The sequence below is a fragment of the Oryctolagus cuniculus genome, chromosome 12 (genome assembly GCF_051225735.1).
Source record: "Oryctolagus cuniculus isolate XC-2025 breed Fujian yellow rabbit chromosome 12, ASM5122573v1, whole genome shotgun sequence".
Taxonomy (NCBI): domain Eukaryota; kingdom Metazoa; phylum Chordata; class Mammalia; order Lagomorpha; family Leporidae; genus Oryctolagus; species Oryctolagus cuniculus.
In genome coordinates, this window is record NC_142878.1 from 62,875,068 (window position 1) to 62,901,466 (window position 26,399).

The following is a 26,399-nucleotide window of genomic DNA, read 5'->3' on the forward strand; positions in this document are numbered from 1 at the left end:
TATATATACATTTTAACTTGTATCTAAATAGATATAATTAATCTCTACACATATTTATGTGTATTAAATTCTAGGATAAATATATCCAATTCAATACTGAGTCCAATCTAACTTTGACACAGAGTAAAGGGAAGGCAGTGAAAATTCACTTAGGCTTCTATAGTAGCTGCAGTTAGATTCAAATCAAAACAGTAGGAATTGGTCTTGGCACTTTCATAATACAGCCTTATCATATAAGGTTAGGAATGAAAATTGCTTAGACCATTTTCATTGAAGATAACTTGGGCAGAAGTAACAATGTGCAATCTATTGAGAAAAATAAGGTATGAAACAAAAAGGGATGCAGAATTAATTTCCAGGAGTAAAATACTGTCCAAGGAAAAATAAAAAGGGGAATACATAAAAGTCTCAAAGGGATAAGTAGGATTTTAAAATGCTTCTTAAGGTATTATCCAATGATCCCGTCTCTATTTTAACTCTACTTCACTGGCAAGAAAAGAATTTCCTGGGGATAGATAATGTGCAATGGAATGTAACAGAGCATTGTTCAAATGTATTGTCTATTAATTTCTGTCACTGATTTTGGATTCATTCCTAATGGTAACGAAAAGCTTTTTGAATTGAAAACATTAAAGGGTTGTTAAAAGAAACAAATGCAGAGAGCATTGCAGCCCATCAAGTAAGGGACAGGGGTGGATGGGGGAAGGGTGTTCACATTTAGTACTGGCAGAAAGATGACTTTACATTAATAAGACTATATTCATCTTCAAAAACTAAGAACTGAGTATTAACATTTTTACTTGATGTGATTTGTTTCAGTTAGTGAGAATGGCTAATCAATTTATATGTCAAATGAAAAGGCAAGCCATGGTTTTACGTCAAATTGCATAAATGTTTATCCATCAAAACAATTAGAATTTTAAAAATCTGCTACAATTTCTGTTAAATGAGCATATTTTAAGGAGTCTTTAAAATAAATATTTGAGTTTCATCAGACCTTCATAAAATTGACCAAGGATCCATCCATTTACCAACTATTCCTGCAGCCAGTAAGAAACTATAGTCCTCAGGATTCTGTCAAAACCCAGAAATCTGGGACAAGCATTTGGCACAGCAGTTAAGACACCACTTGAGATGCCCACATGCCATCTCAGAGTGCCTGGCTGTGAGTCCTGGCTCCACTCCCAATTCTAGCTTCTTGCTAATGCATATCCTGGGAGGCAACTGGTGATGGTTCAAGTACTTGCATCCCTGCCACCCGCCTAAGCGGAAAACCAGAACTGAGTTCCTAGCTCCTGGCTTTGGGCTAGTCCAACCCTGATGTTTTGAGCATTTGGAGAGCAGATTGGAGACCTCTGTCTCTCCCTCTCTCTCTTGTCTTAGAAATAAATAACTTAAAAATCAACCTTCAGCCAAGGAGCTAAATATCTATAAAGTCACATAAACAAACATTTATTTTATTTAATTTAATTTTGGGTGCATGAATACAACCTCAAATGGAGACTCAACACTGGTCAGAAATCTTGCTGCATTTGTCATTAAGTGTGCACTTTAGGCAACTATTTCATACTGCTCTTTTCTCCTACACGAGAACACACACACCTGACCTCAACCTCAGTTGATGGCCTCATTCATACTTTATTGGAAAAATAAAAGCCTTTAGAAAAGAGTTCTCTCAATCCATACCATCAAATTACAAACCTCAGGGCTTCAATTTCTACCTTCCCTCTCTCCCTCCTCCAATAAAGGCTAAGCAACCCCCAATATCAACATTATGTGCTTTTGACCTTCTGTAAAGCATAAAAGACCCATCCAATGGGAGAAAATGCAGGGATGGTTGCAAATTACTTCCTCCTACCTATAAAAATACTATTTTTAAAATGTTGCTGTTTCTACCAGGGGATTCCAATTCAATCCCATCAAAGTGGCATGTACCAATGCCATCTCACTAGTCCAAGCGATCAATTTCTGTTCACAATTGATCATAATGAAAGGACTAAGAGTCAAAGGGATCACATAAACAAGTCTAGTGTCTGCTAATACTAACTGATAGAATAAAAAAGGGGAGAACGATCCAACATGGGAAGCGAGATGCACAGCAGACTCATAGAATGGCGGATGTCCTAAACAGCACTCTGGCCTCAGAATCAGCCCTTAAGGCATTCACATCTGGCTGAAAAGCCCATGAGAGTATTTCAGGCATGGAAAGCCAAGACACTCTGGAAAAAAAAAAAAAAAAAGACTGAAATGAAAGATCTCTGTGAGTGAGATCCCAGTGGAAAGAACAGGTTTTCAAAGAAGGAGGTACCTTTCTCTGAAGGGAGGAAAGAACTTCCACTTTGACTATGACCTTGTCTAAATAAGATAAGAGTCAGTGAACTCAAAAGGCTTCCATAGCCTTGGCAACTCATGACTAGAGCCTAGGGAGATTACTGACGCCATAAACAAGAGTGTCAATTTGTAAAGTCAACAACAGGAGTCACTGTGCACGTACTCCTCATGTAGGATCTCTGTCCTTAATGTGCTGTACATTGTGATTTAATGCTATAACGAGGACTCAAACAGTATTTTTCACTTTGTGTTTCTATGTGGGTGCAAACTGTTGAAATCTTTACTTAATGTATACTAAACTGATCTTCTGTATATAAAGAAAATTGAAAATGAATCTTGATATGAATGGAAGGGGAGAGAGAGTGGGAAATGGGAGGGTTGTGGGTGGGAGGGAAGTCATTGGGGGGGAAAAGCCATTGTAGTCCATAAGCTGTACTTTGGAAATTTATATTCATTAAATAAAAGTTAAAAAAAAAGTTGTTGTTTCTTACACTAGAATGTCAGCTCTGATTATGCACATATATATATACATATATATAGTAATTCCTTGAATTATATATATAATAATTCCTTGAATTTTTGTTGAAAATCACATCTTCTATTAAACTATCCTTTCTTCCATCACTCCCACTGACAGCATTATTAATTAGCATGACACCAACTGTATGCAGGGAAAATTAATCACTATATCTTTGAGGTTCCCATAACATTTATACTCCTACTGCACAGAAAGAACATTTTTATAAATATTCTTCCTTACTCCAATTCTCATTCCACGCTGTAAAACAAAGTAATGAAAACACTGACTTTACAGGATTGGTGGCTGAATAAGATGCTCTGCCAATCACCCTTCCCACAGACACCAAAGTAAAAAGCTATACACACAGCAAGTTGCCTTCACAACAGCTAAGAAGCCAGGTGAGAGACAAGTGCCTCATCTTACAAGCATCCGAAAAGCTACAGTGAAAAAGTAAGAAAGAAAGAGCTGAGTCTCTCACCCCTCCTCAATTTCTAAAGAGAATGGCATGGAAAGTCATCTCTTGCCTGGGAAAAAGCCAATGAACTGAATTACCATTGCCAGGCCTGCTGCAAAAAAAAATCAGTTAAATTGAGACTACAGTTTCTGCTCCTAGGCTCATAATTCAGATATCAGGAAAAGATAAAGACATTCCCTAAAAAAAGGTGAAAGAATTCATCACCACCAGGCTTATGTTAAAAGAAACGCTAAAGGGAATTTTTCAAAGTGAGAGAGATACTAACAAGTAAGAAGAAAATATCAGAAGGTAGAAAACTCACTGGTAAGAATAACTACACAAATTCAGAACACTCTAGTGCTATAAAAATGGCATGTAAAGCAATTATGTTTACTATGAAGGCAAAAATTATAATCACTACCTTAAAATGTTGAGATAGGCAATATTGAAAGAGGTCAAATGTAACATCAAAATTCAAAATACGGAGAAGAATGGAGCAAAAATATAGAGTTCCTTATTAGGATTTCTTATCTCTTTGTCCGTCTCTCCATTATAATCAATGTTAAGCTGTTATCATCAAGATAGCTTGTTATACCCACACGAAGTTTTTTGTAAGACTACTGATGAGCACAAAGCAAACAGACTTAGCAAAAATAATATCAAGGAATCAAAGTACACCACTAAAGAAAATAACCTATCAACAAATGAAGATTACAAGACAAGGAGAAAGAAAGGAGCTACAATAAAGAATTGAAAGAGTGACCACAAATGGGGGCAACAGATTAAGTCACCTCTTGTGACACTGGCATCCCACTCAGTGTACCAGTTTGAGTCTCAGCTGCTCCAGTTCTGATCCAGCTTCCTGCCAATGTGCCTGGGATGGCAACCCACATGGGAAACTCAGATGGAGTTACTCACTCCTGGCTTCAGCCTGGCCCAACCCTGGCTATTACAGCCATTTGTGTAGTGAACCCCCTCTACTGGCACATATATACTGAAAGTGAAATGATGGAGCAAGATATTCTATGCACATAAAACCCAAAAGAAAGCAGGAGTAGCAATACTTCTATCAGATAAAATAGTTTTAAAGTAAAAAGCAGTAAAAAGATAGAACCAAAGAGATATTGAGAGAGAGAGGCACTGGATGGTTATTAAAGGGCTCAATCCAACAAGAGGAAATAACACTTATATTTACACCAAATATCGGAGCACCCAAATACGTGAAGTAAATATTGAAAGACCTAAGGGAAGACAGAACCCAATACAATAATAGTAGGAGACTTTAACACTCCACTTTCAGAAATGGACAGATCAACTATACTGAAAAACAACAAAGAAACAGAGTTAAACAGCACCCTAGATTGCACACTAATAGACAGCTATAGAACTCTGCATCCAACAACTGCAGAATACACATTGTCCTCTACATCACATGGAAGGTTCACCAGGATGGATCATAAAATGGGTCACAAAACAAGTTTCACCAAATTTAAAAGAATGGAAATCATACTGAGTATCTTTTCTGACCACAACGCACTAAAATTAGAAATCAGTATTTGGAAATTACACAAATACATGGAAATTAAATAACTTACTCCTGAGAAATTAATGTATCAAGAAAGAAATCAAGGAGAAAATTTTTTAATTTTTGAAATTAATGAAAATGCAAATACAACACACCAAAACCAGTACTAAAAGGGAAGCTTATAGCCACCAATGTCTACATTAAAAAAAATTTTTCAAATGAACAACCTATCATTGTACCTCAAATAACCAGAAAAACAAGAAAAATCAAATCCAAAATTGGTAAAAGGAAGGAAATAATAAACCCAGAGCTCAAATAAATGACATAGTAGACTAAAAACACAATACAAACAAAAAAAATCAAAGAAATGAAGAGCTGGTTCTTTGAAAAGATCAACAAAAATTGACAGGCCTTTAGCTAAACAAACCAAGAAAAAGAGAATTTGAATTATACATAGAATTATGTATAATATTATATATAATTACATTATATTTGAATTATACATAGAATCAGAGATGAAAATGGAGACTTACAACTGATATCACAGGCATACAAAGGATTGTTACAAATTACCACGGGGCGCAGCGCTCTGGCGCAGCGGGTTAACTCCCTGGCCTGAAGCGCTGGCATCCCATATGGGCGCCGGTTTGAGACCCGGCTGCTCCACTTCTCATCCAGCTCTCTGCTATGGTCTGGGAAAGCAGCAGAAGATGGCCCAAGTGCTTGGGCCCCTGCACCTGCATGGGAGACCCGGGAGAAGCTCCTGGCTCCTGGCTTCAGATCAGCATAGCTCTGGCCATTGCGGCCAATTGAGGAATGAACCATCAGATGGAAGATCTCTCTCTCTCTCTCTCTCTCTCTGCCTCTCCTCTCTCTGTGTAACTCTGACTTTCAAATAATAAATAAATAAATCTTAAAAAAAAAAAAAAGAAATTACCATGAACAACTACATGGCAAAAATTCAATAACCTAGAAGAAACGGACAAATTTTAGGACCTACACACCTTATCCAGATTGAATCATGAGGAATAGAATATCTAAACAGACCAATGATGAGTAGCAAGTTTGGCAGTAATTAAAATCTATCATCAGGGGCTGGTACTGTGGCACAGTAGGTTAATCCTCGGCCTGCAGCATTGGCATCCCATATGGGCACCAGTTCTAGTCCCAGCTATTCTTCTTCCAGTCCAGCTCTCTGCTGTGGCCTGGGAAAGAAGTAGAAGATGGCACAAGTGCTTAGGCCCCTGCACCCATGTTGGAGACCTGGAGGAAGCTACTGGCTCCTGGCTTCGGATCAATTCAGTGTCAGCTGTTGCAGCCATTTGGGAAGTGAACCAGCAGATGAAAGACCTTTCTCTCTTGTCTCTCCCTCGCACTTTCTATAACTCTACCTCTCAAATAAATAAATAAAATATTTTAATAATAAATAAATAAACAAACAAACCTATCAGAGGAAAGCCCAGCACCAGATGACTTCATTGCTGGATTCTTCCAAACACTTAAAGAAAAAATAACACAAATCCTTCTTAAATTATTTCCAAAAATACAAGACTAGGAAATTTTTCCAAGTTCATCCTATAAAGCTAGCATTTCCTTGATACCAGAACCATATCTTACACAATAAAAGAAAAAATCTACACGTCAATATTCCCAGTGAACATTGATGTATAACTCCTCAACAAAATACTAAAAAATAGAATCCAACAGCATATTACAAATATCATTCAAATATCATTCACTATGATCAAGTGGGATTCCTCCCAATGATGCAAGGATGGTTCAACACAGGCAAATCAATACAGGTGATACACCACATCAACAAAATGAAGGACAAAAATCATTTATTGATCATCTCAATAGATACAGAGAAGTCATTTGATAAAATCCAGTATCTCTTCATGGTAAGAACTCCAACCAAGTTAGAAAAAAACAAATAAATAGGATTTCATCAAATGAAAGAACCTCTGTACAACAAAAGAAGCAATTAAATGAAATAACATCTGAATCTATATATCTGACAAGGAGTTAACATTCAGAAAATTTAAGAAATTCAACAGCAATAATAATAATAATCTGATTTAAAAATGGGCAGTAGAGGCCGGCGCCATGGCTCAATAGGCTAATCCTCCACCTTGCAGCGCCGGCACCCCGGGTTCTTGTCCCGGTTGCCCCTCTTCCAGGCCAGCTCTCTGCTGTGGCCAGGGAGGGCAGTGGAGGATGGCCCAAGTACTTGGGCCCTGCACCCACATGGGAGACCAGGAGAAGCACCTGCCTCCTGGCTTTGGATGAGCGTGATGCGCCGGCTGCAGCGTGCCGGCCGTGGGGGCCATTGGAGGGTGGAACCAATGGCAAAAAAAGGAAGACCTTTCTCTCTGCCTCTCTCTCTCTCACTGTCCACTCTGCCTGTCAAAAAAAAGGGGGGGGGGCAGTAGATCCAGACATTTCTCAAAGAAAAACATACAAATAACCAAGAGTTACAGTAAAAGGCTTAACATCATTAACATCAGGGAAATGCAAATTAAAACCACAACACATCACTTCACTCCAATAATACTGGCTAGTATCAAAAAGACAAAAGAAAACAAGTGTTGGTCAGGATGTGGGGAAAAGAAAATCTTTTCACATTGTTGGAATGTAGATTAGTACATTAGTGTTGGAAAATAATATGGAAGTTCCTCAAAAAACTAAGAATAGAACTACCATATGATCCAGCAAGCCACTCCTGGGTACATTCAAGGGAAATGAAACCAATCTGTTGAGGAGACATCTGAACTCCCACATTTATTTCACCACTATTCAGAACAGTCAAGAAAAGGAAATGACCTATGTGTTTATCCTAAATGTATGGATAATGAAAATGTGATATATGAATACAATGGAATATTACTCAGTCATAAAAAGGATAAAATCTTGTCATCCACAACAAGCGAAATAAGCCAAACACAGAAAGACAAATATCACATGTCAAGCGAAATAAGCCAAACACAGAAAGACAAATATCACATAATCCCACTCATATGTTGGGTCTAAAACACAGGTGATCTCATAGAAGTTAAAAATATAATTGTGTTACCAAAGCTGGGGACAGAAGTGGGGAAGGAAAAGTGGGGAAAGATTGACAAGTACTAGGTTATTACTAATAGAAGTTATTGTTGATAGAAGTTCTGGGGTTCTGTTGCACAGTAGAGTGACTATAGATAAGGTAGTGTACATTTGTCTGTTTAAAAATAAAAGAAGATAACATTTTGGATGCTTTCACCATAAAGAAATGTTAAATGCTTGAAAGGATAAATCTATATATTATGGTTGGACATTATACAATGTATACATGTAACAAATATCACATAATACCCCCAGAGAAATGCATAACTTTATATACTAGTTAAATTAAAAAATAAATGAATGAAACATAAGCAGAAAAACTGCTTCATTTACCACTTCTTGAATTTTTTAAAATATTTATTTATTTACTTGAGAGGCAGATTTACAGACAGAAAGAGGAAGAGACAGAGAGAGATCCTCCATTCATTGGTTCATTCCTCAAATGGCTTCAAGGGCCAGAGCTGGGCAGATCCAAAGCCAAGAGCCAGGAATTTCTAATGGGTCTCCCATGCAGATGCAGGGGCCCAAGCACTTTGATCATCTTCCACTGCTTTCCCAAGCAATCAGCAATGAGCTGGATCTGAAGAGTAGCAGCTGGGACTCAAACCAGCACCCATATAGGATGCCAGTGCCACAGGTGGACACTTAACCTATGACGCCACAGTGCCAGCCTACAATTTCTTGAATTCTAAATCAGTCAGTGTCTCAATGAGTTCAGTAAGTATTTCTTTAACTAAATCTACACAAAAGTCCAAACTGCTCTGTGAATTAATTTCCATCTCATTCTCTATTTTATACAAGAAAAATACAAGATAAGATACATTCTTAATAAATAACAAAAAATTATTTATTTGCAGAAGTCATGTAGACATGAAGTAGACAAGCAGAGTATCACTTAATTTGATGGAAAATCAGTCTAAGTCTATAATGAGAAAACTACTTTTCCTCCCAAGGTACCAGACTATTGCTGTGGTGGCAAAGTCAATTAAATATTCTTGGGCCAGCGCTGTGGTGCAGCGGGTTAACTCCCTGGCCTGAAGCACAGGCATCCCAAGACCTGGTTCGAGACCTGGCAGCTCCACTTCTGATCCAGCTCTCTGCTATGGCCTGGGAAGGCAGTAGACAATGGCCCAAGTTTTTTGGCCCTTGCACCCACATGGGAGACCCGAAGAAGCTCCTGGCTCCTGGCTTCAGATTAGCACAGCTCTGGCCGTTGCAGCCAATTGGGGAGTGAACCATCGGATGAAAGACTTCTCTCTCTTCCTCTCTCTTTCTCTCTCTCTCTCTCTCTGCCTCTCCTCTCTCTGTGTAACTCTGACTTTCAAATAAATAAATAAATCTTTTTAAAAAATTAAATAGCCTTTATCTCACTGACTCCAGAAACAGTCTTCATTTTCCATCAGTCCACATTCTTAGGATTCATGGTTTTTGTTATAATGAAGGCAGTTCATCACTTTTGTTTTGCCCATTAGTAAAAGTAGAGTAAAGATTTGACAAATTAATCAATTAAGTAGTTAATATATTAAATAAAATGTGGATTGGGCTACTACTAAGAACAGGTGTTTTCATCTGAGTCATACCACACAGAGAGCTAAACAAAAGCCAATTTTTAAAAATTCCCTCAGATTATAATAGCTACTTTTCTATGTGGTTTCATACAAGATATGATTATGCAAGAAAAACACCTAATTTCATTTTCTTCTTGAATTCTTGCATTTCCCTAGAGAAATTATATTCACAATATGGAAAATGAGGCTCTTAGAATATCGCATGTTATTAACTCTAATAAACTAAAAAAAGAAGTGTCCAGCAATTTGAAGCCTTTGGTTAATCATGAAAGGGATAAGCAAGAAACTGCAATCAACTCTGTTGACCTGTCATCTATGTTACTGTAATGATTAAACCAAACTACCAATTGTGAAGATGAAGATGATGCCCCGTACTGAAAAATAGCATCAGCCTCTGATTGTATGATTAAAAATTCAGCCATCCCAGTTCTCATATGGCAGAATGCCATAGCCAAGACTTGGAAAGATTAATATCTATAAGCCTGCAAATCACATAAGTAGTTTTAATAGTGATATAAAAATACAAGAAAAGTTTCTAAATAACATCATTCTTACTATGATTTTAATATTATTATTTGCATGAATAATCATGAAGTGCTTTTTCGTCATTTGTTCTGGCATTCATACAGGAACTACTAAAACGTAACAGAGGTAATAAACTAAACTACCAATTGTTTTAATTTATTTAAAGTGAAAATATTTATATGGAAAGCTTTATAAAGTAAATCATTTCAAAATAAAACATGAAGCAGCCAATTAAATCACACTGTCAAAGTCAACAAAACATAAATTTACAATTTTTTTCAATTAAATAGACATTGCACCTCTCATTTTCTCAGTCCACATCTAACTGTTTTCATGTTTTCTTAAATGTGCAATATTGAACTTCAGAGTCAATCATGTCTCATTTTTAGGATGCCTTTAGAATTGAAGTCTGAGACAACTAACAAAAACTTCACTGCTTCACAGCAGGATGAGGATTCCTTTTTCTAAGCAAAATTCCAGACATTCCATGACTTTCTATAAAAACAGAAGATGCCCATTTTAAAATGGAACAGCCTTGAAGAAGTACCAGCGTTAAATAGCCAAGAAATGTACTTATTACAAGGAGGTTTACATTTGCTCTTGTAAGTGAACTCTAGAGATTTCTGTTCTCCAGTTCCATCTTTAATCCCCCTGTCAGCTTCTCCTTTCTGTCACAAAACACTGGATGCTGTCTTTCCATGAGCTTACTGTGCAAGCAAAAACAACAGATTGAGAAAGCTTTCTAGACAAAACATGATGAAGTGTCTGATTCTTATACCCCTTCTACCGCCCCAGAAACTGCCCCCTGGAAAAAAAAAAAAACTAATTTGAGCAATAATATCTAAAGATTATCACTTTTCATAATTCAATGACTTGATTAAAGAAAAGATTTTTTAAGTACCATGATTTTTTAACATGACATGATAATATATACTGAAATATGACAAGTACAAAGGTTAGACACAGATAAGAATTTATTTTAAGTGCAGACATGAGAATCAAGGCTTACTTCCTGGTCTCTGCAGTAGCAAATGCATACCTTAAAGCAAATGGGACTTGCACTGGTCTGTGACCATCCTTACAGAGCCCAGGGAGTGAGGTGGGAGGCCCAGGCTGCTCAGGAGAGGCCAATGTGATCTTTCAATTCCCTCCACTCAGAAAAATTCACCAAATCCCAACTTTGTGCCAGGACTGTACTAGGCCACCTTGACTTGAAACAGACTGAGTTTCTGTACTGGTGGAGCTGCAGTCTGTGGTAGGAAATCTATAATCACCCAAATAAAAATATTATTCTTTGATATGTTCTAGGAGGAAGCCCAGGGAAGAATAAATAGATCTTATCTAGTCTACAGAGCAACAAAAGCTTTCCCTAAAGAACTTTGTAGTGTTTAATACCAAGTGGGAATTAACCATGTATAAAAGGAAAAGGACAGGGAATTCCAAGATAAGGAATCAATACAGGCAGAGCCAGTCAGAAAGCCAGTGAGAGATTTGGGGCTCTGCTAAAGTAGCAAAAATAACCTCACCAGAATTCCCTTTAGAGCGAAGAACGGGTTTAAGGTGACCTACCCTAGATAGGCTGAAAATAGTTACCAGCCTATGGCAGTCTGCCTAGGGTAGGTAACCAAAAGCAAGACTATGGCAGAGGAAAAGAGAGAAGCAGGCAATCTTTAAAGATCTCAGATCTGGTACTTTCGTTGACCTTCTAATGAGCTATATCACTAAAATTGAAAACAGGCTTGGCCCACAATAAGCATCCCATGAGTCTTTGTTAGTCAAATCTTTTTCATTCCATGCCTCTTTTTTAAGGTCCCCTCTCCATGCCTGTCTGAAGTAGATGTACATTGCAGAAGCAACTCCTCCAGAAAAATCTATCAATTCATTTAACAATCTATCAATTCCTAATATGTAAACAATATAGGAGTAAGAGAGAAACAGAGGCAAACATCTTCATTTCTCAACCAACATTTCTTTCTCTTTTGTTTTCTTTCCATTTTTAACTTTAGCTCCCACATATAAGGCAGAACATGCAGTATTTGTTTTTCTGTGTCCAGCTTATTTCACTCAACATGATGCCCTCCACTTACATCCATCTTGAAGCAAATGGTACAATTCCATTCTTTATTACAGCTGAAAAATCTTCTGTTGTATATATATGTCTCATTTTCTTTATCTTTTCTATTCATCTGATGATGGACATCTTGGTTGATTCTAAATTTTGGCTATTGTGAACAGTGCTGCTATAAACATGGTGATGCACACATCTTTGATACAATATGTTCAAGTCTTTTGGGTCTAAACCCAATAGTGGGACTGCTGGATCATACGGCAAGTCTATTTCTGATTTTTTAAGACATCTCTATACTGTTTTCCACAGTGGCTGTACTAATTTACATTCCCACCAACAGTGTAAAAGTGACTCTCTACCTTTTGGATTTTAGACATTCTGACAGGGATGAGGTGATATCTCATCGCGATTTTGATTAGCATTTCCCTGATGGCTAGTGATCCCAAAAATTTTTTCATATATCTATTGTTATTTATTCAACACATCAACTTCATTCCTTTTACGGACACATCAGGACCCTGAAGATCAGAGTGACCAAGTGACGTATCCGGTTATAGAGCCAGAAAAAAAACATGAACTGGGAACCAGATCAGCTGGAATCTAAATCTTTCTTTTCTGCTTTATCAGACTAGTTCTTGAGTGGCTATGATTCCTTCTCCTCTCATATGAGGGTTCTTCAAAGAGCTCTTGGAGAAATGGAATTAAAATAGTTTATTTTCATTCAAAAGAAATTTAAATCCAAGTATAGTTTTTTCATAATATATGTTTTCCATGAATATTTTGACTATCCCTTGTATATTTGACCACAACCTAAAAATAAAATAATTTGTGCATCATAGCATGGTGTCAGTTTGCCAGAATCAAGGAGTAGAACACAAGTTTTTCTTTTTGGCTTTGCCCAGTAATTAACCACAATATCTTAAGCATACCATTTCACTTAAAGTGTTTTCACTAATCAGATGAAATAATGAGGTAAGGACATAGTATTATTGCTAATGCTAATTATGAGAGGCCTACGTGGATGACACAGAGAGGTAGTATCCCTTCAAGAAAGAACTTTCTGCCCAACTAGAGGGAAGGTGACAGCAGGCAGCCTGCAGCAGGCAGCAACTTCTAGGCCAGTCTTGGCTGCAAACAGCCACTTGCCTGAGGCCACACATTTTCCTGGACAGTCTGCACTCAGTGACTGAACAGAGGAGAGAGAGATGGACCAAGTCTGCTGACAGAGGCCGGCAGCCCTGCTTCCAGAGTTCCCCGCTGCTTCTGCAGAGGCTCGCCATGCCTTCACATCAGTTCAGCAGCAACCTCAGCCCACACTTGCTTCCTCCCTAGTGATGATTCTCAACAAACATTCTGCATCCCAAACTCCATCTCAGCACTGCTTCTAGAGAACCCCAACTGCCACACTCTATGGTACTTACTTACCTTTGAGATATTAACTACAGTTAGTCAACATGAAGCATAACTATACATTTGAAATGTCAAGATCTGGCTTATTGAGTAACTTGATCTGAAGTACAACTTCATTTCATACTTTAAGTAAGTGAAGTCCTAGCTTGTACTTTCAAAAAAAAAATCTTAATTTAATTATATGCCAAGTTTGAAAACTCAAACTGAGGGAGAAAGTTATAAAGCTGAAAATAAAAGGATAAAACTGAAGTGGCATATATAATTACAGTGCCACTGCAGTGACAATGTTATAGCACCACTACATGGTAGAGATCAACTATGTTATAAAGACAATACTCTTGTAACCATTTTTCAAACTCTGCTCTCTGCATTTCTAATTCTGTGATCATATATTTAGAGTGAACATTTCCCTTTTTATAACATATCATATAATATAAAAAGTATACTTCAAAAATAGCAAGAAAATTTGTACTCTTATTGTAATAGACTATTTTGGGTTATCTTTCAAGGGACCCATAATTCTACTTTTATAGACCACACACTTTTAGCTATATCTACAAAAAAATAAATTCTGAAGTAAAAAAAAATAGTAACATCAACAGAACAATTCTTATTGTACACATATAATTATCTGATGTAAAAGAGTATAAAAATCAATACAATAAGCAAGGCATTTTCAGTCTAGTCTGCAATGTGTTACACAAAGCTGGTTCTATAACTTAACAATCAGCATTTTTGCCAGCCAAGCCATCAGCATGTATATAAAACCAACAAAGGAGAGTAGATGCACTCATGAGTGAGTGCCAAGCTTTATGCAGTTAGAATTACGTAACTTATTTCTCCCACCAGAGTTTAATCACGTTCATTCTGGGAAAGTCTTTTTCCCAACCCTCCTACAAACGAGAAATTAATATATTTCCTTTCTTGCTTATAGCCAATGGCTCAAATTTACTTTTATCTGAATCTGGAGGCAATTTTTAAAGTCTGGAATTTTAAACCATCCAGGTAGGGCTCATTTTTAAGATATTCCATGGATAGCTGTGATGTGAAGACAAATGTTCACTCAAAATCCCTAAATACACAACCACTGAATTAGACATGCAGAGAGACAAAAAGGTTCCTTTATTCAGTGTACAGCACTTATTCATTCAAATATTATTTATTGGGCACCCATTCTGCACCTAGACTTGTCAGGGTGAGCAAATCTATTCTAATAGTAATTATTTTGTTCGATGAACAGAAACAAGAACTCAGGAAACAAACTCTGCCAAAAGACCCCCACACTTATGGACAGAAAATAAACTCAAAGAGGAGCAAACTCAAAGAATCTAAAGATTTGTAATTCTTACTTGGCTACTAGTGTCCAGAAGAATTCTGCTGAAACCAGCTTCTTTTATAGGCAGATAAAGCTGTTACTATTTGGTCAACTGTTATCTTTCCAAGGCTGCTTAAACAGCAAACCTAACAAGACTGCCATGTTACACTGCAAGTTATTCAAATGTTACCAATAGCTTAAAACCGCTGTAAACACTGGATGTTGAGGGATGCCAGTGAAACTCTGGAGAGTCACAAACTTTTACAGCATTTTTACAAACAGTCTGAAAAGTATGATATTATTTTTCACCTTTAGAATTCAGTCATATTCTTCACTGAATTCAAAACCAAATGAAAATCTACACTACTCAAACAAAAGAGAGGCTGAAAAAATAGCATGTGTCAAACTGACAGAAAAATGTCATCTCCTGCAGAGACATAAAGGTGTTGAAACAAGTCAGGTTGATTCCTGTTTTTATTAGTGTTTAATCATTTACAGGATATCGTTCATTTGCAATGAAAATGCTTGTTCATCAAGTTGAAAGATGAATGGTAATTGTTTTTTTTTTAACATTTTATATTAACTGGATTAAGGTAGGGAACTAGCAAAAGGGTACAAAATACAATTTAACAATTCTCCCCTAAAACCTCCCCTAAAACTTCTGTGTCTTTTTTGATGTCCTGGGAAAAGTTTAAACAGAAATTTTTATTCCTTTAACTTCAGCTAATGATGACAAATTAAATACCTGATAAAAGTAGAAATGTACACTACCTTTCTAAGTTGAATTTCTTTTTCAAAAAATCAACTGCCTGTGTAGAATGAAGGAATCAGGGAATCATTCTATAAAGACTATGTTAATGTTTAATTTGGTTGTGTTTTAAGAACTTGAAGGCTGTTTTCATTCTATGCTACTACCCTCCTCCTGGGCACAACCACTGAATTTTTGTGCCACCCCCATAAAAGCCAATGGAGTAAGTTTATTTTTCCCAAGTTTCAACAGAGATCTCTTGTGCTTAGAGTGAGGGCAGTAGATTCCTGCATTAATGCATATTTTTATTAAGCTCTCACTTTATTTCAACACGCTACAGATATTTTGCAAAGGTTTTTATAAATCTTCTAGTTTTCTGACTTAAAAATAGAGCCATGAAAGCAACACATCTAAACATTCCTTATCCAAAGTGAACAATGTGCAGGTTGACTATTTTTTTCTTTTTAAATATACATGTCTTTTGGTGTCTGGCTTATTTCACTTAATACCATGTCCTCCAGTTCTATCCATTTTGCTGTAAATGACAGGATTTCATTTTTTACAGTTCAACAATATTCCACCATGTATACAGACCACCTTTTCTTTATCCAGTCATCAGCTGATGGACACCTTGGCTGATTACAAGTGTAGCAACTGTGAATAATGCTGCAATAAACATGGTGGTGCAGGTATTACTTTGATGATGATTTCATGTCTCTTGCAAATATACCCAGTTGTGGACTGCTGGATCAAATGGCAGTTCCTTTTCTCTCTCTTTTTTTTTTTTTTTTAAGCAATCTCCATATCGTTTTTCACGGTGGCTTTACTAATTTGCGATCCCATCAACAATGTATAAGAGTTCCCCTTTTTTCACATCCTCATCAGCAGTTGTTATTTTTTTGTTGTTGTTTTAATAGTTTACTCAAACTATTTCCTCTTAACTCTTTAATCTTGGGTAGTTAAGCCTTAGATCCAACTCGCTTTGCTTTGACTGGCATGAAAGGGTTTCCTGAGTCGGCAGGACACCTCTAGGTGTTAACACCTGTTCCAACCTACTGTCATCTACACTTTCCCTCTCTGAGAACAAAACCAAGAATAAAGAATCCAAGGTAAAGGATAGGTGTAACAACAGCCAAGTAAAAATAACAACAACAACAACAACAACAAATCAAACCCTGTTCGGTTTCATGTTTCATGGTTTCCTGGCCAAAATTTTCCAAAGCCATGACCATAGCAAGGTGGTGAACAGTCTCAGAAAAGCGCAGCTGGCTTCTGAAGTATCTCCTGACATTGTCTCCTGACAATCGTCTCCTGACATTGTCTCCTGACATTGTCTCCTGACAATCATCTCCTGACAATCATCTCCTGACATTGTCTCCTGACATTGTCTCCTGACATTGTCTCCTGACATTGTCTCCTGACAATCGTCTCCTGACATTGTCTCCTGACATTGTCTCCTGACATTGTCTCCTGACAATCATCTCCTGACATTGTCTCCTGACAATCGTCTCCTGACATTGTCTCCTGACAATCGTCTCCTGACATTGTCTCCTGACAATCATCTCCTGACATTGTCTCCTGACATTGTCTCCTGACAATCGTCTCCTGACATTGTCTCCTGACATTGTCTCCTGACAATCGTCTCCTGACATTGTCTCCTGACAATCGTCTCCTGACATTGTCTCCTGACAATCGTCTCCTGACATTGTCTCCTGACATTGTCTCCTGACAATCGTCTCCTGACAATCGTCTCCTGACATTGTCTCCTGACATTGTCTCCTGACATTGTCTCCTGACAATCGTCTCCTGACATTGTCTCCTGACATTGTCTCCTGACAATCATCTCCTGACAATCATCTCCTGACATTGTCTCCTGACATTGTCTCCTGACATTGTCTCCTGACAATCGTCTCCTGACATTGTCTCCTGACATTGTCTCCTGACATTGTCTCCTGACAATCATCTCCTGACATTGTCTCCTGACAATCGTCTCCTGACATTGTCTCCTGACATTGTCTCCTGACATTGTCTCCTGACAATCATCTCCTGACATTGTCTCCTGACAATCGTCTCCTGACATTGTCTCCTGACAATCGTCTCCTGACATTGTCTCCTGACAATCATCTCCTGACATTGTCTCCTGACATTGTCTCCTGACAATCGTCTCCTGACATTGTCTCCTGACATTGTCTCCTGACAATCGTCTCCTGACATTGTCTCCTGACAATCGTCTCCTGACATTGTCTCCTGACAATCGTCTCCTGACATTGTCTCCTGACATTGTCTCCTGACAATCGTCTCCTGACAATCGTCTCCTGACATTGTCTCCTGACAATCGTCTCCTGACATTGTCTCCTGACATTGTCTCCTGACATTGTCTCCTGACAATCGTCTCCTGACATTGTCTCCTGACATTGTCTCCTGACAATCATCTCCTGACAATCATCTCCTGACATTGTCTCCTGACATTGTCTCCTGACATTGTCTCCTGACAATCGTCTCCTGACATTGTCTCCTGACATTGTCTCCTGACAATCATCTCCTGACATTGTCTCCTGACAATCGTCTCCTGACATTGTCTCCTGACAATCGTCTCCTGACATTGTCTCCTGACAATCATCTCCTGACATTGTCTCCTGACATTGTCTCCTGACAATCGTCTCCTGACATTGTCTCCTGACATTGTCTCCTGACAATCGTCTCCTGACATTGTCTCCTGACAATCGTCTCCTGACATTGTCTCCTGACATTGTCTCCTGACAATCGTCTCCTGACATTGTCTCCTGACAATGGCACTCAAGAAAGATTTACACTCGAGGCAGAAATGATTTGCTTTCCAGCACACATAAGGATATGAATGATATGAATGGAGTCATTTAAGGAAAATGTATTTTTACATGAAATACTGTAAGTTAGAGCTTCTTTTTTCCTTTTTTCTTGCCTCTATCCTCAGAGGAGCAGGGAAAAGACAACAGGAAAAAAATGGAAGTTCTGCTTTTCCTAATGAAGTTTGGGAAGAAAAAGAGACAGCGAGGAACTTAGCATTTAACATTTAGAGATCTATTTACACTCACAGCTTCAAGAACTGATCTGTTAAGCTTCATGGGCTTAAACTGTTACTTCAACACATATGCTATGGAAGTACTCTGTTCATAAATTAAGGCACCCTCCACTCACTCCAGATGAAGCAATAAAACATTAAAAGCACAAATATTGTGTTAAATATAATATGAAAGAGCAAAGCCTGGAAGAGTGTGTTTAAGATAAAAGCAGCTCAACATGTTCATTCCTGTTTGGAACTGTCTGATGAAAATCAGGTGGTTTTGGCCTTGTTTGCTGCTCATAATCTGTCTCCACATAGGCTCATTTTGTTTTGCCTTTGTGTTTCGCATTAAGGGCCTTTTCCTCCTCTTCACTGAAGGATGTACTATCCTGGTCACCATTGGAGGCACCCAGTTTATCCACATCCTCACAATCACTTAGGTCACTCTCATCCACCTCTTCCTCTTCCGCTAATTCTCTTTTCCCACACCTTCATCATCATCCTTTTCCTCAGCATTTGAAGAGCCACTCTCCGCCCCCTGTTGTTCAGGACCTTGTCAAATGCGCGAATGGGGAAGTTGTAGATGACACGGTTTGGGTCTTGTCTCAGTCTTCCCAGAACTCCTGTTCAATAGCACTGTCCAGCTGAGCAGCTCTTGAAGCCTTTTCCTCGCATCTTCTCTCCCCACACTCCACCTTCTTCCTCAAAGGACAAGTTTCCTTTGTCACTTCACTGTAACTGTTTTAATTCAAACTAGAAACTGGGTTATCTTGGTGAAATCTCTGCTTACATTTATGTCAAATGAACAGGGTCAGTAAATAAGATTTTCACCTACTTCCTTCAGAGCTTTCTCATTGTTTTTACTAAGCCAGGTCCATTCCCAAATACTCCTAGAAAAGCTACTCATTCTGTCACCTTCACTACAAGTAGCATTGTCCTTTCTCTTATTTTTTTTAAGATTTATTTATTTTACTTGAAAGTCAGAGTTACACACAGAGAGAAGGAGAGGCAAAGAGAAAGAGAGAGGTCTTCCATCCGCTGGTTCACTCCCAGATGGCTGCAACCGCCAGAGCTGCGCCAATTGGAAGCCAGGAACCAGGACCTTCTTCCAGGTCTCCCATGTGAGTGCAGGATCCCAAGGAATTGTGCTGTCTTCTGCTTTCCCAGGCCATTGCAGAGATTGCAAGTGGAGCAGCAGGAACTCAAACCAGTACCCATATGGCATGCCAGCACTACAGGCAGTGGCTTTACCCACTACAGCACAGCCCTGGCTCCCTTTCTCTTCTCTAATAGTAGCATTTTAATTATGTATGATGGTGACATAATAATCATAGTAATAATAGATATAGTTTAACATTCAAAATGATGTCAGAGAAAAGGTCCTACAGATTTTTCAGATAACTGGTGTTTAGAGTGGTTATTAAAATTTCTAGAGAACACATAGCTGGCAATGAGAGCAACACTGCAAATCCCAGTATATTCCAGTTGCTCATAACCAGTATAATATGTTCCAAATGTCCTCCTCACTAGCTACTAGTCTCATACATCAGCAGTACATGATGGGATGAGATGGATGGGATGAAGCATGATGGAAATTCATGGCACATTCAATAAAAAAGTGTTGCAGCCCAAGTAAGGAAAAAAAGAGGCCTTCTATATACTATAGACCATTCCACACAATGTGTCAACCCAAAATGTGGGCCATTAGTCCCAGCAATTGTAGAATTAAACAACTAAGAACATGAGATAATCATGGAAATTTTCACTCCCAGGATATGCAGACCCTAATGCACATGTGAGCCATGGCATCTAGTCTCACAACAAACAAAAAGATCTCTAAAAATGAGGAACCTAATCAATGACAATGAAGAGCAAATACAGGCTTTTTTAAAAGACTCATCTTACCAACCTAAGAACAAATACAACACAGTCTTACAAAAGCAAAATGAAATTTCTTCTTTTAACCACAGAATTACATTAATCATAATTCTTAGTTATTAGCACATGTGCTTATCTCACCTTAATGGTCCCTGACCTACTTTTGCATCTGATCATGTATGTTTTATGCTTATATTTGTATGCTTTAGATAACATAAAACACTCTCATGAACCCACCTGACCCAAGAACTAGAACACTGACAGCAATTTTTATCTACCAAATGTTTTCCTCCATCCCATTTGCATTAACTGCTTCTGGAATTATATACTTATGATCAATTTGTTCTTAATATATAATTTTATTATATTTATTGATCTTAAAATCATATTGCTTTTTAGTTATTTTTTATTCCAATGTATTAGGAGTTTAAAGGAGAAAAAGTATGTCATATCAATAGATTCAGAAAAGGCATTCAATAAAATTTTATGTAAATCCCTGATTTAAAAATTCTTGGTATATTAAGCAGAGAGAAGGGAACATTCTTAGCCCTATTATATTTTTTAAGATTTACTTATTAATTTATTTTAAAGGTAAATAATAAAGAGAGAAGGGGAGACACAAAGAGAGATCTTCCATCCACTCATTCATTCCCCCAAATGCCTGCAACAGCCAGGGCTGGGCCAGGTTGAAGCTAAGGACCAGGAACTCCAACCCGCTCTCCCACAAGTGGCAGAAAACAAGTTCTTAGGCCATTGTCTGATGACTCCCGGGCACATTAGCAGGAAGCTGAATTGTAAACAGAGGCAGGCCTGAATCGCAGGAACTCAGATTTGGGATGCAGGTGTCCCAAGCCATGGCCTAACCTGCAGTACAACACCTCGACCTCATTTAATCATTTTTAATCTATAAAAACATATACTTAATGGGAAATACTGAAAGCACCATCTTTAAAATCAAAACCAATAAAATTTTCCCATTATCACTATTTGTATATAATTTTATCATGGAGTTTCTAAACAGTACTAAAAACAAAACAAAAAAGGCAAAAGGAATGGAAAGGAAGAAATAAAAATGTCAACTATGATAATGCAGAAGGTTCAAAAGAATATACCAGTAGGCCGGCGCCGCGGCTCACTAGGCTAATCCTCCGCCTAGCGGCGCCGGCACACCGGGTTCTAGTCCCGGTTGGGGCGCCGGATTCTGTCCCGGTTGCCCCTCTTCCAGGCCAGCTCTCTGCTGTGGCCAGGGAGTGCAGTGGAGGATGGCCCAAGTGCTTGGGCCCTGCACCCCATGGGAGACCAGGAAAAGCACCTGGCTCCTGGCTCCTGCCATCGGATCAGCGCGTGCGCCGGCCGCGGCAGCCATTGGAGGGTGAACCAACAGCAAAGGAAGACCTTTCTCTCTGTCTCTCTCTCTCACTGTCCACTCTGCCTGTCAAAAAAAAAATAATAATAAAAAAATAAAAAAAATTTAAAAAAATTTAAAAAAAGAATATACCAGTAAATTATTATTTTTGAAAAGGAATATTTAGAAAGCTGATTAGGCACAAGATGAACACTGGATATAAAAATTAATCACAAATTTACATACAAGCAAAAAATAGCAAGAACATATCATTTAATCATGTGACTTATAACAGCATCAAAATATCAAGTAACTAGGAATAAATATTTTTACAAAAGAGATGCAAAATTTAAATGAAAAACTTTTAAAACTTTATTAGGAGACATTAAATGATACCCAAATAAAGAGATAAACTAGATTTATATTAAGATGATCTAATATCATAAAGATCATATTCTCTCCAAATTAGCCTATTTTGAAAATTCTGAACAGGGCCAGTGTTGTGCCATAGCTGGTAAAGCCACCACCTGTGACACTGGCATCTAAAATAGGTGCCAGTTCAAGTCCCACTGCTCCACTTCCAATCCAGCTCCCTGCTAGTGCACCTGGGGAAGCAACGGAGGATAGCCCAAGTGCTTGGGCTCCTGCACTCATGTGGGAGATCAAGAAGAAGCTTCTGGCACCAGCCGGGCCCAGCTCACTCGTTCTCTCTCTCTCTCTTTCTCTCTTTGTATGTGTATGTGTGTGTGTGTCTTAGTAACTCTGACTTTCAAATAAATAAAATAAATCTTAAAAAAAAATTCTATACAATTCTAATCCAAATCCTAAGAGGGCTGTTCATGGAACTTGAGAAGATGATTTAGAAACCAACATGAGAGAACAGCTGGGACCTTCTGAAAGAGAAGAGCAAGGAGGGAAGCTGTACTCTTGGAACTCGGGACTTCCCCTGAAGGTCACTAAGACAACACAATTCTAGACAAGCACAGACATCATGACCATTAGAACAGAAGACAGCTGAGGAAAAAATCCCACCCATGAATGTAGCTTTAATATATGATGGGAGTGGTGAATTTATGTGACAAAAATAAAAACCAACCTCCTATTTTACATAATAAAAAATTAGCTCCAGATGTATCAAGGACTTAAAGATATCAGAAGCAAAACTTTAAAATTTTTAGTGGAAAATGCTTTTTAAACATTCTTTCTGACCTCACTATAAAATGATTTTTTAAGACACAGAAGTGTTCATTTAAAAATAAAATATTTATCAGTTTGTGGTAAAAGCAAGGACATTTGATCATCAAAAGTAACCTTAGGGAAAGTGAAAAGACAAGTTACAAACATACAGAGAATATCTGCCTTCCTTATAATCACAAAAGGATTAGTATCAAGAATATATAAAGAGCTCTGACAATAGTAAAAAAAGTTCAACCAAAAAAAAAAATCTGAGCAAAAGACCTGAATTGACATTTTTAAAAAGGAAGAGGAAAATACATATGACAATAAGAATTGAAAGAAACTGAAACTCTTGTGCACCTATAGCGGAATGTTCATGGCCACAATATCATGATAAAACAGTCTGCAAATTACACAAATATCTGTGTGAGGAAATGCAGAAATAAACTGAGGTATATTCCCACTATGAAATGTTACATGGCCCTCAAAAAGACTGCTGCATGCAAAAATAGTCACATTTAAGCAACATAATATGGACTAAAAATTAAGTAACAAAAGATAACCAATATCAAGATACTTTTTATCAAATATAAACTCAAATATAAAATCTAAGGACATATTAAATCAGAAATCAAAATAATAATGAAACTTGCCCTATGTCACTAAAAAATTACCCTTAAAATACAAACCTCCAGAATTCCTATGGTGTAATATTCAATCTACCTATTTCACTTGATAAATAAAATTATGCATTCATCAATATCAAATGAAATACAAAGAGAAGTCACAGTGATAGATGTTATACCATCTCTCATTATTTATCAGAATGATTTGCCTGCTTATAAAGATGAATGTCATACACTCAGTCAGCCTTGAGAAACTTTGGTGGACCAGAAATATATTGGGCATATTATCCTGAAAAAGCACAGCCTGGAAAAGAGCTCAGTCACATAATTTATCTTCCACACTCAGTACAGTGTCCATCTGTGACCATTTTGGAGTGAATGCAGAAGGTCATACATTTGCTCAAAGATCATTTCTGAGTCCAGAAAGGAAATCCCTTTAGCTCCTAATTTAGAAGCCAGAGGAGCTTGGCAGCCTTCACATGTGGGAAACCTATTGAGCAGTGAATAGTATAATTATTCCCAAAGACTGTGTGTTCTGGACATGGGAATACAGCTCCATGCTGTGCTCTGTGCTAAAGCCATATTTGCCTTTCCAATTCTCAGATAACAGCCAAAATGTGGTTTGTCCCTCCCTAAATGCCATTAGTGTGTTCTGTTGACAAATAATTGTCTTTGGTCACCAGCTGTTCAATAGGTGTATGCAGCCAATCAATCTGTCTTGAAAACTGGAAAATCTATTTTTGTCCTGAATTTTTAATTAAGGCAGTGCTTAGTAGGTATAGGACAATATGCCAATTAAATATAATAGAATTACCATGAGTTTTCACTACTGTAAATATTTAAGTTGCATCCTTACATGACTTATCCATATGTATAAAAAGTACATATAAAGAGTTGTTTGCCTTTGAAAAGGAGAAGAAAAGAGTAATACAATATCTTTAAACATTAGTACTCTTTATTAACTATTCAAAGTGTCAGAATAGTGTTCTGTTAGTAGCATAAAGTTATCACCACACTAGGAGGATAGGGTTAAAAAAAATCCATAAAAGAAGGGACCATCCAAGAAGGTACCTTTCTCTGAAGGGAGGAGAGAACTTCCACTTTGATTATGGCCTTGTCTAAATAATGATGGAGTTTGTGAACTCAAGAGGCTTTCATAGCCTTGGCAGCTCATGACAAGAGCCTCGGGTGATCACTGATGTCATAAATAAAGAGTGTCAATTGTTACATCAACAACAGAAGGCACTATGCACTTGCACCCCATGTGGGACCTCTGTCCTTAATGAGTTGTACTATGAGAATTAAGTCAAACTAGTCTTCAAACAGTACTTTATACTTTGTGTATCTTTGTGGGTGCAAACTGTTGAAATCTTTACTTAGTCTAGAGTTGATCTTCTGTATATAAAGATAATTGAAAATGAATCTTAATGAAGAATGGGATGGGAGAGGGAGTAGGAGGTAGGATGGGGGTGGGCGTGGGAGGGCAGGTATGGGGAGAAGAACCATTATATTCCAAAAGCTGTACCTATGAAATTTATATTTATTAAATAAAAGCTTTCTTTAAAAAAAGCCTCCATAAGACTATAGAAATGAGAACACAATGCAAATCTGGATAAACGCTTTGTTACAGAAATGAGGCTATTGAAACTGATTCACTGTCTCAGATAAGAAAAAGTTGAATTTTTTTTTTTATTTTCTAAAAAGTGTTCCATGATGCCCTAATTTCAAAAGAACACATATACACATTCTTAAACTACCTGTGTATTTTTACAATGTTAGTGACATGTAAATCACACATTTCTGGAAAGCACAGGTTTGAGTTTCATCATGTATTTGTGTGTCCCCAACAAGACTGTGAGTTGAGAGCAGGGACTGGGTCTTATTCAATGTTGTATACCAGGAACATGATACAATATTGATACTTAGAAAACATTTTTGACTAACAGAACTTAGTATTATACAAATGAATTCAGTTAATAAGCATACTCTATTCCTGTGTATGTTCTATTTATAAACTATTCAACAATCACAAAAAGGCTTTTGGTATTTAGTCTTAGAAGTCAGAAACGAGACATTCACAAAGTTAAGGAAAATATGCAAACACAGTTTAAACACCACAAGAGCAACTCCACCAAAGTGAGCACATGCTTTAAAAATAGCCATGAAAGTAAAATATCTCATTGGAAAGGTAAATATTAGTGAATATTTCCTGAAATATAGAAGCATTCATATCCAGAAGCACACTTTATAAAAATACCCTAAAATATTTTAAAATAATAAATACCAGAAAACAGTGTTTTTCCAAATTCTACTTTCTAAAAATAATATGTCACTGTCGATTACTATCAATGGCATGAGATTTTCCTTGTTTAATGATGTTGGATGTTATCACTGTCTAAAGACGATAACTGTCTCAGACTAATGGCCTCCTCATTGGAAACGTTCCATTGCTATAGGAAAGCAATCTGTACTCACACAGCCTGAGTTTGCCTCCCTGTATAATCTGTCCACACCCAGCCACAAAAGTTGTGAAAACTGAACCAGAGAGACTTAATTCTCAGAGAAGCAATCACAGGGTTTCAGTTTTTTGATTCTTTAGATAATGTTTCACAGCTGTTAACCTTTTTATTACAATTATTATTAATCTAGAAAAAGCCTCCTCAATATAAAGGTCTCAGAACAGAATTCAAAAGCAAGAGTGGATCTTGTCTGAATGTTCAACTGTCCAAATAGGTTAATAGGGTCATTCTTCAGCCAGGCTATGC

General features: G+C 37.5%; 1 protein-coding gene and 1 pseudogene across 4 annotated transcripts in view; both read right to left on the bottom strand.

Annotated features, from left to right (window-relative positions):
• FSIP1 (fibrous sheath interacting protein 1) overlaps window positions 1-26,399 on the bottom strand; it is a 229,149-nt gene that overhangs the window by 76,556 nt on the left and 126,194 nt on the right. The window lies entirely within an intron of this gene.
• Window positions 18,930-19,516, bottom strand: LOC138844666 (protein MAK16 homolog pseudogene; annotated as a pseudogene).